Below are 15322 nucleotides of genomic sequence, written 5' to 3' on the forward strand. Positions count from 1 at the left end.
ATAGAGACAGCTGAGAAATCACCATTCTGCTCTATCTTCTCTTCTTATAGTTGGTCACGTTCACCACAGAGCCTGTGAGCAACTAATTAGTGATCGAGTGAGCCCAGCAAGAACAAGTGGATGCATCATATGCACCAAGACTTAACATAGTCATGAGTCGTCACTAGTAGAATCTTGCTCTTGAATCTTGGTTCACGTGCAAGCGTTGGAATTTAAATTGTGCATCGTGGGCAGGCATGTGTGCGTCTCCAAACTGTGGCGGACTACCGCATGTCCAGGAAGATGGCGCAATCTCAGAGGCAATTTGAATTTGAATGAAAGTAAAAGTAAAAACCAGGCTGAGAAATTATCAGATTATGCAATTCTGAGTTTGTTGAGCTCTGACACAGAAGAAGACGATTTCAGCGCTTTCTGTGCGCAGGAGGAGGAGGAAGGTGAAGATAGCACTCAATGACTTTTCTGGTTGGCTACTTTATGCCATGTAGTCGGCACTGTCTTTTGTTGAATTTGTCGAGGGGTTTTAAGATGATGTGCAGTCTCATGTTGACTGCATCATCTGCAGACCTGTTTGCTTGGTAAGCAAAAACAGGGAATCCAGCAGGGGTCTTGGGATGTTTTTGAAGTGGTCCAGCAAAACGTTTAATGACCACAAATGTGAATGTGACCGGCATGTAGTCATTCAGTTGCCAGATTGCAAGTTTCTTGCAGACCGGGATGATGGTGGCGCATTTGAAGCAGGATAGAATATTGCACAATTCCAGAGTTTTGTTGAAGATCATTGTGAAGACTGGAGCAAATTGGTCTGCCCAGACTTTGAGATAGAATGGGATAAAATCTACAAAACAAACAAAAAAATCAGCAACAAAATGTCACAAGCAAAAGAAATTCCAGGAGTGTTGAGAAATTCAAAATTGGATCTCTATCAGTCTGGAATGGGTTGCAACGCCCATTCTTAAAGCTTTAGGATTCCAACAAATTTATAGGGAGAGCCATTATCCTCACAGAAAATACAAAACAGTGCTAAACCTTCCCAGGAGTGGCTGGGCTCCACAGATTACCTCAAAAGAAAAGCAATGACTCATCCGGGAGGCCAGAAAGAAACTCTAAACAACTTTGGAGGAACTGCAGTTCTCCTTTGGCTCATTTAAGCTCAGTGTTCATGCCACAACAACAGGGAAGAGACTAGGCAAAAATGTCATCCATGTCAGAGTTCCATGGCCAGAACCAGTGGTGACCAAAAAGAAGATAAAGTCTTCTTTTACTTTTGAAAAAAAAAAAAAAAATCTGAATGATTCCCCAAACCTTTGGGAGAATATTATATGGACTGACAAGATGAAAGCTGATCTTTCTGAAAGTTGTCTTGTTACATCTTTCAAAAATGAAGAACAGCATTTCAGAAAAAGAACATCATGCCAATAGTCGAACATAGGTAGTGGTAGTTTAATGGTCTTGAGCTGATTTCCTCCATCAGGATCCAGACAAATTGCTGCTCATCCCCATCTCTCCCTCTTTTTTTTCCTTGAACATGTCCTGTTCAGCTGCATGGCGATGCAGAATGGTGGCTCTCTATGCGTTTTGTGGAACAGTTTTGCTGTGCCACAGTGGGTGTTTGTAATACTCCCTCTGCTTATTTTTTTTTTAATTTTAAAAACAGTCTGACGTTTATTGAAAACACAGCCAAACCTAGAAGTGTTTTAAGAAACAGACACTGTCTGAATGAAAAAGGTGAATCTCCAAAAGATCACCTGTCAAAGTCTCACCGTAAATTTTGATCGTTGGTTGGCTTGGTCATTGAGCCCTGTTAATGATCTGTCAATATTTCGAAAGACTTCTTTCGTGTAGGGCAACATTCTGTGCAAGCACGTGTTTAGTTCCACATTTTCGGTCATGTTTTTACTCTCACATGGCAAGAAAATGAGTTTGAAGTTTTAGCAGCTTTCAGAAGTAATAAAGTGCATCTATAGTTCTGGATTCAAATGATGCAGTCAGGATGCAAAGCTGGAGAGGACCTGAGTGACTCGGTGGTCCCAGACACAGATGGGAAAGATGAGAGGCCGGCAGAGGCACAGCTGAGCCCTTGTAGTACAGCGCATCCTAAGACCAGGAATCAGTGAGGCTTTCTGTGCACTGATGACACTGACTTTACTGCCTCTCACTCATCCAGTGCTCTCATCGCTAGCCCTGGAGATACCAAGTTCAGCCAAGATTAAAGGCACTTTCCCCCTTTCAATTTAAACCTTTTGTGAGGTTAGGCCAATAATATCTGCAGTGGAGCTGCAATGGTGCAGTTTTGATTGTTGCCCAAATGCCCAAAGCCATGAGAAACTGAGAAATGAAACACAACTCAAAGCTGACTTTGTCAAAATGATGTACATGATCTAATTAAGCAGAGGTTATTAAGTGTCTCTTCCATCTGTTGAGGCGCAAATGTTTTTGGCTGCCTATCTGTGGCTTGAAGCCAAGATTTTGCTACCGGTCTGAAAAAATCTTTTCTGTCATGATGCACTTCCATAGGACCGCGATCACAGATCAGAAGGTGTCCACTTGTGCTTTTGAAGAAGACATGTTTATCACAGATGGATTGTTTCTTTGATATTTCAAGGAAAATGTTTGACCACATTGTAGATATTATTGTGAAAACCATGTACCGGTAGATTAATTCATCACCTCATCACAGTATTACATACTGTATCTACAACGAATTGCTAGACGAGAAGAAACAGAATTGAAGAATAATAGTTTGTTCAACTGTTAGTCAAGTTACAGTAAAAAAAGCGGTTTGGTAACAAAAAAAATGATTGCAATATTTCAATGTTGGTTAGTACTTCATTATTTATTACATATTATGATTTTAAATTTTTGTACAGATTTGATCTAGAATCACTGAAGTTTACACAAATAAGTTGATTTTACGCGCCACATAAAATGATGTGGTGGGCCGCATGTGGCCCCTAAGCCTTGTGTTTGACACGAGAAGTGTGAATGAAATGTGATGAGATTGTTTTGATTCTCAGTAGTTTTCTTATTTTTACATAATATTCTACAAATTTGCATGGCTTCATCCAGCAGAGGCTTTTGGCCTTCCAGATACAAAAATGCAGGTAGGAAAAAATATTTGTGTGTATCCCTCAGCTGAGTTCTTGAACACTTTGCTTCACAGTGAGAGAAGTAAACATTGGAATCCACTCTAAACTCATTCAGATGCTTTCACTGCTTTTGTGTGAGAGTTGTCCATTTCTCAGGACAGTCCACACAAACATAAAGCAGGCACCTTTAAAAATCGTACTGTAATGTTATAATATACCTCTTCCAAAGCTGTTGGATTGCTGATTGCTTTAAACTGGACAAAAAAAAGATTTCAATTCAACTTTGAGTCCCATTTACAGCACCTAGCTGCAAAATACCAATGCTCCATCTTAATGTCTTTCCCATTCAATAAAATGTAATTTACAAATAGATCAGCAAAAATGTGAACTCCTTTTCTATTTTGTCAGTGAATTGAATTCCTCTTTTAGCCATTTCAATTACAATCAAACTCCCCCCTCACCTCAGAGCATAAATTGTACAGTCTTATCATCTAGTCTCATTTTCCATGGATCCTACTTTATGATTTTTGCTATCGATTTGAGGATTGTTGTCGCTGTTGACTTGTGTGGCATCAGGAGTTAACTAGCCAACAGTTAACTGGACTGTTACAATAAAGGCCATTCATCGCTATTGACTTCCTTGCTCTTTATTGTTGGAGCAACCAGATTGGCGAGTGTTGGTATTGGAATGGACAATGGATAAAAAAACATGAATTAGGAAGAAAAAAATAAATCAACACCAATTTATTCTTACCCTGATAAAAGTTAAGTGAATTGTTTATCTGGTGAATCGTTCTTTTAACTGAATGAACAGTGGACCCTGAACGCTGTGTTCAGAGATACTGTTTTTACACATTTTTTTTTTACAAAGTTTCCATGTCCATTATTTAACATTACCCATGATCCAGACCATCAAAGGTGTAAATGTACAGTACAGGGAGTCCTCTGGTTACGAACGAGTTCCGTTCCTATACTGGTAATATAACTTGAATTTCGTTGTAAGTCGGACTTCATCATTAAAGTCAGAATTTATGTAAAAAAAACTTTGTATAAAACACCAAATACATCTAAGTAAAAAAAATAAGATGCTGTACTTACCATTACTGTTGAGAGGTGGATGGAGAAGAAGAAGGGGAGGCTGTGATTAGCTATTGCAAAGGAATCTGGTCCTCAACCCATAACGTAAGTAGCCTCTCTATCTCGACAAGTATCAAAGAACGTTGTTTTGTAATCACTGTATCCAACATAGGAGGGGAACCCTTCACATGTGCTAAAATACAGACTTTCTCTTTAATAAATGTCATCACGGTCGACTGACTGAAGCCTAGCTCTTTACTGATGTCCTTCAGAGTCTCTCCTTTCTCAGATCTTTTTATGATCTTGAGCTTTGTTTCCGTGGTAATGGATCTTCTTTTGGCCACAGAAGCGTTGCTAAAAGACACAGCTTTCTTCTTTGGGGCCAAAATGTCTTAAAAGGAGGGCGAAAAATGTGTAGATACTCCCGGCACACAGACACGGACGAGCACTATGCACATTAACTAAACAAAACGTCAGACGGGGGACCAGCGTAATTGTAAAGTCGAAATGTTGTATGTCAAGTACAATTTTAAATGGCAATATTGTTTTCTCAAAATTGGCAGGGATTTTAATCATTTTCATAAACATTATTATTTTTTTTTTTTACTGATTGCAACGTTTTGTGTAATTTCCAGCAAGAAGATATCCATTCAATTGGGGGCTTAACTGTAAAACATTTCATATGGTTCATCCTTGTTTCGAGTTTCTGCTGGTTTCACATGTGAGTCTGATTAAAAACATAAAAAATAAAATATAAAAACAACCTTTTTTTCTGTGGTTTCTGTGTGATGACGGTGGTCTCCTTCACTCACCAACTTTAGCTGCTGTCAAAAAGGACAAGAATTAAGTTGGAATGTGTTGAAAAAGTTCTTCACTACACTCTTAAAGTCTAAAGCAGTTTGTCATTTTAATTTTTATTGTTTTTATACTGAGAAGAGTTCTTACCCTGGCTTCAACTTACGATTTCTGTGATAAACTTAAGCGAGCCCAGAAAGAGCAGTAATCTGCGAGCAAGCAGAAATGGCAAACAGTATCATCGACCTCTTCTTTGTTCTGTGGGAGGAAAGCAATGTGACAACACAGGGAACAAACACATTGTTTCAACCTCAACATTCACAGGAAATGGAAAAGGAAAGGAGAAATAACACCCTGACAGCAATTCAACCACTCCGTTCGCTCTCTGTGCACTTATAAGCAAGGGATTTCTTGCAGAATATCACAGCCGAGATTATTTCCATCCCTTGAGCATAAATTGAAGTATATAATGTTGATGTATTGATGTCTTAAACCATTGGGAAGAAACAGTTTGGTTGAATACTTTAAGTTCCTCCCCTTGCTTTCATCTGGTATAGAGAAGAAACAGGTAGACAACACCGCAATGCCACAGAGCTGAGCTGGTTGCCTTGGTAACAGGAAAAACGGCCCTCTGGATCCAATGTGTATGAGTGTTCACCAGTGTTAAAGATGTCAAACAACTAAAAGAAAACTAACAAAGAGACAAAAGTGAAAATGTATGCCGTTCTGTTTCAGCGTCATATTTTCACCTTACTGCTCAGTCGCAAGTGAATTAGAAGCATACCTATCGTACTGTAACTGTTGAAAACATATGTTGAACCATTTAAATGATTGTGACGTGTCGTGTAAAAATGTGTTAAGTTAAAATAAGTGGTTTCGGAAATGAACGGGAAAAGATTGAACTGGGTTGCTTTTTTTGGTCTTGTTTTTCCTGGCTTTTTCAATCCCACATCCACACAGTTGTGCCTCGTTAGACAGCTCAGTCATCACTGTCATTTCATTTGTGTGGTGTCACCCCCTTTTTTCTTCTCGCTTTCTCCTTTTCGCCACAATAACCCACACAAGCTGTTTCTTTCATCTTGCTTCAGCAAAGCCACTTTTTTTCCCCATACGCTCCCCATCCCTCATTGAACTCTCAGCTGTGACTGTTCATGCCCGTCAGTCTGTCACTTTATCATGCCCAAGTGCCCACCTGGCACATTCCTTTATAAATAGTGCACTGTCCTACACAGAGAGTGTCTTTACAAAGTGATACCGGGAAGCTAAGTTATGGATGTGACGTAAGATTACATGTACACCAAATATGGTAATTAAAAAGTTAATCAAAGTTTCCACTCCGTATAGCAAGTCCATCCATTCAACGCTTTAACTGTTTCTCGAATGAACAACTGCAAAGATTTTGATGCAGTTGCAGCTGTTCGTTATGCTTTGGGCAGATTGATTGGCAAAAAAATAATATTCTGCATTATACCATGTGTTATTTTAATGTATCTTATCAATCTAACTTTTTCTCTGCTTGATCAATATGTTGCAGGTTAAAGCATTACCATAATTTCTCAAAAATAATGCGCAATCTTTTCCAAAAATATTTTCAAAAAGTCAAGGTAGTGCATTATATTTACGTATGGATGAAAAATAAAAAAGTACAATCACATTGTATAGTCGTATACAAATGACCGGAGGTGGTAAAAAAAGGTATACAATTCGATGATATATGATGTCTAATGTTACACATTTATATAAATTACGGTAATATGCGCCACCACCCTGAACTCTGATCTCCTCATTAGGATTTGGGGGGCACATTGCATTTTACAATCGTTAACGTCACATATGCTTTGGTTGCAATCACGTGATAATCACCGCCATTTCTACAGACAAGCTAGACGGCTAGGCGTTGCAGTCGACATCAACATGGCAACGTCCACAGACCCATGTCTAGGCGGCGAGCGGCGGGTGTTTTCTGCCTACTTTAATTCACTCGATGATGTCGCCAAAGCTAGACATGGACAGAAGATCAAACTCTGTGCAGATATTAATCTGTATACTCTCCACAACAACGTACTTTCAAAGGATCTGAAAGACTTCCCTGAAGTAGAATATCCAGACACTAGAAGTACACATGCTTACCGCTTACAAAATGATCAGAACAGACTTTCAAATAACCATTTGCCTTGTGTACTCAAGCTTCGGCCACTTTTTTTGCCATTTTTTTTGATAACTCCATTGTATCATCTCCATCATGCAATCTAATCTTTGGAACTTGGAAAAATCGCTTCCCAATGTCTCTGTTTCAGCGATTTCCACATCTGTAGACGTAACAAAAATCTGGCATGATGACGATGGACAGCTGACTTCTTGTCTGCAACAATGGCGGTCAAGTAACCGGATGAATAAGCGTGACATCACGTGTGACCCAGCCCTTTGTTGCTACTGCAGCAAATGACAGCCCGTGAGTTTGTTTTAACTTAAACAAAGACAAAACATGTCGACGACAAGGGCAAGTTGTGCAGCCACTTTTAAAAGAAATGTGACCTCACTCTGGCTGATGACACGGCCAAACCGGTAGCAAAACAACATGAGCTAACAGCTAGCTAACAAAACTACGTAGTTAGATTGTAATGGGCACGTTTAAAAAAAACAAAACGGGATAGCACACATGATTGAAATGCTCACTTTTTTCAAGTGCCCATTACGCAAATTTCTACATATTGAGCTCTCATTTTTCTTGCGACCCGACGCTATGAAGAGCTGCGACAAATTGTAACCGAACGGGGGCAAGAGGCTGCGCTGGGAGCACAGTGTACCTTCCCCTCGCACCGTTGACAATAATGAGGAATAAAGGGAACCAAGACTCTTGGGATTCCAAAAAATGTTTCCTGACAAACGCCATGGATGGCACAGAGGATGACATGCTGTGGGAGCAAGATGGGATCATTGTTCATGAATGCAGGAGACACCAGAACTGGACCAAGTCATCAATGATGAGTTAGACAGTGATGCACCTAAGATGGCAACGATGGATATTTTTTTAGATTGGAGATGTCGGATGATTCTTTTGAAGTTTTGGCCAAGGATGTGTATTGTCATGGATAAACTGCACTATGCACAAACATTTTATGCACAAATATTTAATTCAAAAATATTTGTGTTAAATACTGTAATCTCTTTATTTAAGACTGTAATATGTGTTATCAACAATATTAATTAAATTTCTTGCCATCATTGAGCATTTATTTTAGTTGGTTTAGGGATTTTGTTCTGTCAATTACACGGACCAGGACAACCATGTCCTTTGGCCTGTCCCGAGATTTTACCACTGCATCAGTACATGCACAAAGATTATTATTAATGATAACTTTTTGTAAAACAATACAAGTACAACAAATACAAACCTAGCAAAATTGAAACAGATAATTCCTAATATTTTGAGCTCTACTGCAGTAGTGTAGAGGCAGATTTGACCGGCTCCTGGTAATTTCACAGACAAGCACATGTTGACATTTAAAAGAGTGTGTTCTGTGCAGTTGTGCGAGTGAACACAAAAAATTTTAATCATATCCAATCAAAGCAGCTCCTTTCATTTCCTTTAAATCTGGCACAAAGACTCACAGTGAGATATTTCTGTGCGGAGGAGGACAATGCATAATTGCAATGATTCTTGCATGAGTGGAGCATTGTCAGTGCTTTCAGTTGATGTTATAGCAGACAATATCAGCGGGTACCTTTCTTAAATACAGCATGATAACCACTCCCAACGTAAATATATACACCGACCTCACCATTGTTTGTCTGTTCCCCCTCCTACAGAGCTGTGCTGGCTAGTGTGATGATTTAAAAGTGTCATGATCCTGCCGCTCCAGCCCGGGCTGTGTGGGTGCCCGCGCGGTTGCGCTGATTGGGAGGCGCACACTTGCGCCTCATGTGGGCTGATTATCCTGTGTATTTATATGACCCCGATGACGACTGGTCCGCGACAGATCGTTGAGGTTCATGTCCCGTTCGAGTACTCCCGTATCCCTGATCGACAACCCGTGTGTACCGACCTTCGCCTGTTCTCCGACCAACCCCGTAAGCCTGACTCCTTTGACACATTTGCCTGCTTTGATCGTTCTCCCGTGTACCGACTCCCACCTGCCTGCCCACCTGCCCTCTTCGCCTGACGTCCCAACTACCGCTGCTGCACCTGACTGCCTGCCCGATCCGCGACCACCGAATAATAAACGTTTCTCCATGAACTACCTTGCATCTTCCGAGTCCTGCATTTGGGTCCTACTCCCGTTCCGATGGGTCGTGACAAAAAGATATAATAATAATAATAATTATTATTATTATAATTCAATCGGTTGGTTACCAGTTCATGGTGCACACCACCTTTCTCCCAGCATGCCTGCAACCATAGTGAGGATAAGTGGTGCAGAAAATGGATGGGTGGCCTGATGGCTGGATAGTAATAATAATAATAATAATAATAATGATAATAATAATAATAATAAAAAAGAGGCGGTGGCATGGTGGAAAGTGGTTAGTACATCTGTCTCACAGTTCTGAGGACCCGGGTTCAAATAGAACTTCGGCTGTGTGGAGTTTGGATGCTCTCCCTGAGGTTACATGTTTTTTTTTCCGGGTACAGTTTCTTCCTACATCCCAAATACATGCATGGTAGGTTAAATGAAGACTCTAAAGTGCCCATACATGTAAATGTGAGTGCAAATAGTTATTGTTTATATGTTCCCTGCGATTGGCTGACAACCAGTTCAGGATGTACCTCACCTTTCGCCCAGAGTCAGATGGAATAGGCTTCAGCAGGCCTGTAACCCTGGTGAGGATACTGTAAGTGGAATGGAAAATGGATGGGCGGATGGATAATCATAATGCATTCAATTAAAATTGGCAGTAATTCAGATGGTTTGATGCCCACTTTCATGTATTATCAATGGAAAGTTAACACAAATAGAGCCATATGAATGTTCCGACTTCCTACAAAAACAGGTGCTCTCGTGTCACCATGGCAACAACAGCAATGCCATTTGTCTAGTCTATCTGTCCATCCATTTTCTATACCGCTTATCTGGGTCATGTGTAGGTTTGCTGAAGCCCATCCTCGTTGACTTTGGGAGATAGGTTGGGTACACCCTGGATTGGTTGGAGGAATGGCGGGGTAAGGGGGAGGAGGATATGCTGACCACTCAACATCATGTAACCTTTTTCCTGGGTAGCTAATTCAAAATGTAAACACGTCCTATATATCTTTTTAAAAAGATTGTATCTTGATGACGCTTTGCCATTAAAGGTCCAATAGCCAAATAAAGTACAGTCATTGCTTGCATCCGAATCTCTCAGTAAGCCAGTTTAAGGTCAGGATGGCCTCACAGCAGAGCCCAGATACATTCAATAGCTTGTAAAATTGACACACATGCACATAAACGCACAGTACATCAAGCACTTAGCAACAGTGAAAACAGAGGGAATTTTTCTTCTGAGTAAAATCCAAAACAGTCTACATAAGCAAGCATTTTTACAAAAAAGGTATTTACTGAAATGCTGGAAATTAGCTCGACGAGATAATTAGTCCCACAAGGTGTTTGTTGGCAAAATCACTCAGTCACTTATTTGAAGGAATTTTTCTTCACGAGCTACTGATTTGAAAACACAAATTCTCATTTTAGACCAAGGTTGAAGATGTGTTATTGCTCATTCTACATGTTCAATTCCTGTCCCTGACCTTTTGCAAGACCAATTCTGATACACTTTCCACCATTACGTGTCCCAGCCAGAGGCAACGTAACCAAGCGTGGCATTGCCGAATGTTTTATAGAAGTGCTCAGGTCATAGCTAATCACATTTTATACTGCTTGTAATTACAAAGTAGTTAAATTGGGACAAAAACCTTGTGGAACAAATTGAGATCACAAAGGCCAAACTAAAAAAAAATATATAAAAAAAGAGGGAAATAATCGACTGGCAACCAGTCCAGGGTAAACCTCCCCGCTTGGCAAAAGTCAGCTGGGAGAGGCTTCAGCGAGTTCGTGACTCTGCATAGGAAAAGCTGCTGAAAATGGATGGAGAAACTTGATTTTGACATTTTGACAAAAAAAAATATTCTTTGAACCAATTTTTTAAAAGCCAAACTTTTGAACCATTCAAAAGGATTCTGATAACTGTTGGTAAAAATACCAAACATTTGTTTTAAAACATTCACACAAAACAAAATATGAGCACAGAGCAATTCACTTTGGCAAAGTATGCATCATTGGAGAGGTGGAATTCAAAGAGTGATGAGTGTCAGATATTTAATTAATATTTTGACAGATTTCACAAACAAGACGCATCTCAGCTATTATGCATTTTGTAAAGTAATAAATAATTTTCAAAAACCCTCTAACACTCCTGATGTCGCACACATCTTCGTGACATTACAGAAGCCCCCAGCAGACCTCACAAGAATTAAAACGATTTGCTAAGCATGTTTTTCTTTTTGCCTTTTTTTCCACATGTCTGAAAACAAACCATCTGTGATGTGACTCCCCTTGGCATTCAATCTTTGTTGTGTCTTCAAGAAATGTATGTTCAATTTATCCAAACATTTTACCTTTAAACTAACAATGGCTAACTTTTATTGCTATATAGTTCTCGTAAAGGTTTTGTTTTAGTATAATTTCAGATACGCTATGAAGTATTGTTTCCCAATGTGAATGAATGGAATTGGGCCGTGACCATGGAAAGGATTCAGCTTGAAAGGCTCAAGTGTACAACATATTGCATTAGAGGACCCCCAACTGTCTACACAGTATAATTCACCAATTTCTGGTTCACTGTTGGTTGTTGACTTTGCACTCCTTGCAGCAATGTTTGTGCAATTACAGCTGTCTAAGTCAATGATGCTATTCTACACAGATGGCCTGTTTGGCAGTTTGTGCATTCTGGGTTTAGCTTTTGTTCAGCGTTGGGATGCATAACAAGCAGATAGTTGCTGGGAAAGGCTTTTGACTTTTACCTGATGGAACATATAAACAACCGCCTTTCATGTTAACTATTTTAGGCAGAAGTCAGATTTGAATTGTCTTTAGTTCCCTTCAATCATTTATTCGTTTGGGCTGTTGTTTATTGAGTGTGATAAATGACTGTTTTGAGTGTTTATGGAGATTTATTCAACCCGTTAACACGTCAACCCCTTTTTTCCTTAGACCTTGAAAGGGCCGTCACACTTGGATAGTTTAATGTTACATCACTCTGATGTAAGTTTGCTTTGCTGAGGAGAAAAACAAGAGCACTATTTTGTGAAACTATAAAGCCTTACATATGAAAGAAAATACAGTCAAAGAAACCCTTTGCTGCCGTCCTGAAGCACAATACTGTTTCCGGTGTTTGTTCTAGTTGCTTCCACGGCCATGAATTTTGAAGTTGCCATAAGCTAACTGTTCCACTGTTCCCATTTGTAACCTCAGATAAACTAACACTTGTTGGTACTGATTTACAATCAACAGAGGAAAAAAAAAACAAATTAAAGTCTTGTCTTCCTAAGGAATTCTGTTGACATGAGAGAGCAATTTAACACGTAGTAGAAACACTCCGAGTAATTCTGTATTGACGTCTTGCTTGAACTGTAACAGGCTTCCTTCTAATCTGAAACTTGTGCACAAAAAGTCCCGCTTTCAAATGAGCAACACGTTGGTAGAAAAACAGCATTTCAGGAAGATGTGTGTGTGTGCGATACTGGGAACTGATGAGATATGGCAGGAACGTAATCACAAAGGGTTTTGGAGACGATGTCGAGAATACAGCAATCTAAGCAGGCGAATGGGCAGCTTTACGATAGTGCTGCTGAGCAGACTGCTAAAAAAGGTTCGTTTTTTTGTTGTGCAAAAAAAAAAAAAAAAAGTGAGGATTGTGGCAAGGTGAGTATAGATGGGACAAGGCATACAGATGAAAACCATGGGCAATTGAGAGAAGTAGAGGAGTGAGAAATGGGGGGAAGTTGTGGGGACTCCTGGGACTGTGGTGTGGGCACTGAGGGGTGAGGAAAGGTGGGGGTGCATGTGAGATGAGCACCTCAGAAGATCAAGCAGCCACTCCGTTCCCCCCGATTGGCAGCATTGGTTGCTGTGGCTGTTTGTTCCAGTGCTGTGAAAGGACCAATAACACACCCCGTAATGGGATTGTGCCACTGCGGATTGCGTGTGAACAGGTTGGGGTCCTTGGTTGTTTCCACAAGTCAGGTTAGACCTGCAGACCAGATTGAACTTGTTGTCCTCAGTATAGGCTCAGTATTCCACCTTTGAACCATTAGTATAAAGAGAGGCAATTTTGAGTGAAGCAGGAAGTCTTTTAGGTATTCCATGTTTTAAAATATTTAGATACTTAATACTTACTTAATTATCTAATTAATAGAGAGTAAGACTTCAAGTGTATAAATTGTATAAATATTTTTTTTTTAACTGCCTTTGCCAAATTGTGTTCCTGCCAATTTATACCAGCCGGTTGAGTTTTATGAATTTTAAGAGGCAAATGTGGGATGTAAAATGCTCCTACCTCCCCTCGACCTCCAACACACATACACTAAATGTTAGTGATTGGGGAAACAGCAAGATACAGTCCAAAAAGGCCTCAAATAATCTGTCCACTCGTTTATCCCAATTCAGGTCACAAGAGCAGTGCATCATGGATTATCCTAGACTTCCCTCACCCCAGCCATTTGGGTCAGCTGTTCAGGTTAGATCCCAAGGCACCCCAAGACATGCAGCATGTCCTTGGTCCTCGTGGAATGTCCCCACAACACCTCACCAGCGAGCCATGCGGACTACTTACCCAACCCCTCTGACATGTCCCACAGGTGTGAAGCCCATTGGAAGGTGATCCACATTACTCATGCCACATGGGACTCCAGAGTTTGATCCACATCTGGGTGAAGGAAAATGTCTTTTCGGCCAAAATTATTTAGTCTTGAGGATAATCCTTGTTTTTGTGGGTTTTATGATCTGGAAGCCCAAATTATGTAATCATAAACAAATACTTAAAATTGTAAAAATTATGAGCCTTGGATCTGTAATCTGTGAAAGTCTATAAATCTATCTCGTGCATCTTCCTCTCAAACACCCACTGTCCTCATGTCTTCCCTCATAACATCGTTCAACCACTTCTTTAGTCTTCCTCGCGCTCTTTTGCCTTGCAGCTCCATCCTCAGCACCCTTCTACCAAGAGGGGTCTGAAATTTTCATCGTAGGTCCATGTCCACAGTGAGAGTGATAATCTAAAAAAGAAAAATCCAGAAATCACAATGTATGATTTTTTAATGATTTATTTGTGTGATCCAGCTGCAAATAAATATTTGAACACCTATCAGCTAGAATTCTGACCCTCAAAGACCTGTTTGTCTGCCTTTAAAAGTCCACCTCCATTCCATGTATTATCCTGAATCAGATGCACCTGTTTGAGGTCGTTAGCTGCAAATAGACATCTGTCCACCCCATACAATCAGTAAGATTCGAACTTGTAACATGGCCAAGACCAAAGAGGTGTCCAAAGACACCAGAGACAACTCCACATGGCTAGAAAGGACTACGGAGAAATTGTCAAGCAGCTTGGTGAAAAAAGGTCCACAGCAATCACTAGAAAATTGAAAAAGCTAAACATGACGGTCAATCTCAATCGGAGTGGAACCCCATCCAAGATATTACCTCGTGGGGTCTCAATGAGCCTTAGAAAGGTGAGGAGTCAGCCTAGGACTACACAACAGGACTTAGTCAATGACCTGAAAAGAGCTGGGACCACCGTTTCCAAGGTGACTGTTTGTAATATACTAAGACGTCATGGTTTGAAATCATGCATGGCACGTGAGGTTCCCCTGCTTAAACCAGCACATGTCAAGGCCCGTCTGCAGTTTGCCAATGACCGCTTGGATCATACAAAGGAGTCAAGGGAGAAAGTTTTGTGGTCATATGAGACTAAAATAGAACTTTTTGGTCATAATTGCACCAACTGTGTTTGGAGGAAGACAAATGATGAGTTCCACCCCAAGAACACCATATCTACTGTGAAGCATGGAGGTGGTTGCATCATGCTTTGAGGGTGTTTGTCTGCATATGGGACAGGACGACTGCACTATATTAAGGAGAGGATGACCACGGCCATGCATTGTGAAATTTCCCTCAGTCAGAGCATTGAAGAAGGGTCGCGGCTGGGTCTTTCAACATGACAATGACCTAAGCACACAGCCAGGAAAACCAAGGAGTGGCTCTGAAACAAGCGTATCAAGGTTCTGGCATGGCCAGCCAGTCTCCAGACCTATATCCAATAGAAAATCTTTGGAGGGGACTAAAACTCCTTGTTTCTCAGCAGCAGCCCAGAAACCTGCCTGATCGAGA

Source organism: Syngnathoides biaculeatus, chromosome 5 (genome assembly GCF_019802595.1).
Source record: "Syngnathoides biaculeatus isolate LvHL_M chromosome 5, ASM1980259v1, whole genome shotgun sequence".
Lineage (NCBI taxonomy): Eukaryota > Metazoa > Chordata > Actinopteri > Syngnathiformes > Syngnathidae > Syngnathoides > Syngnathoides biaculeatus.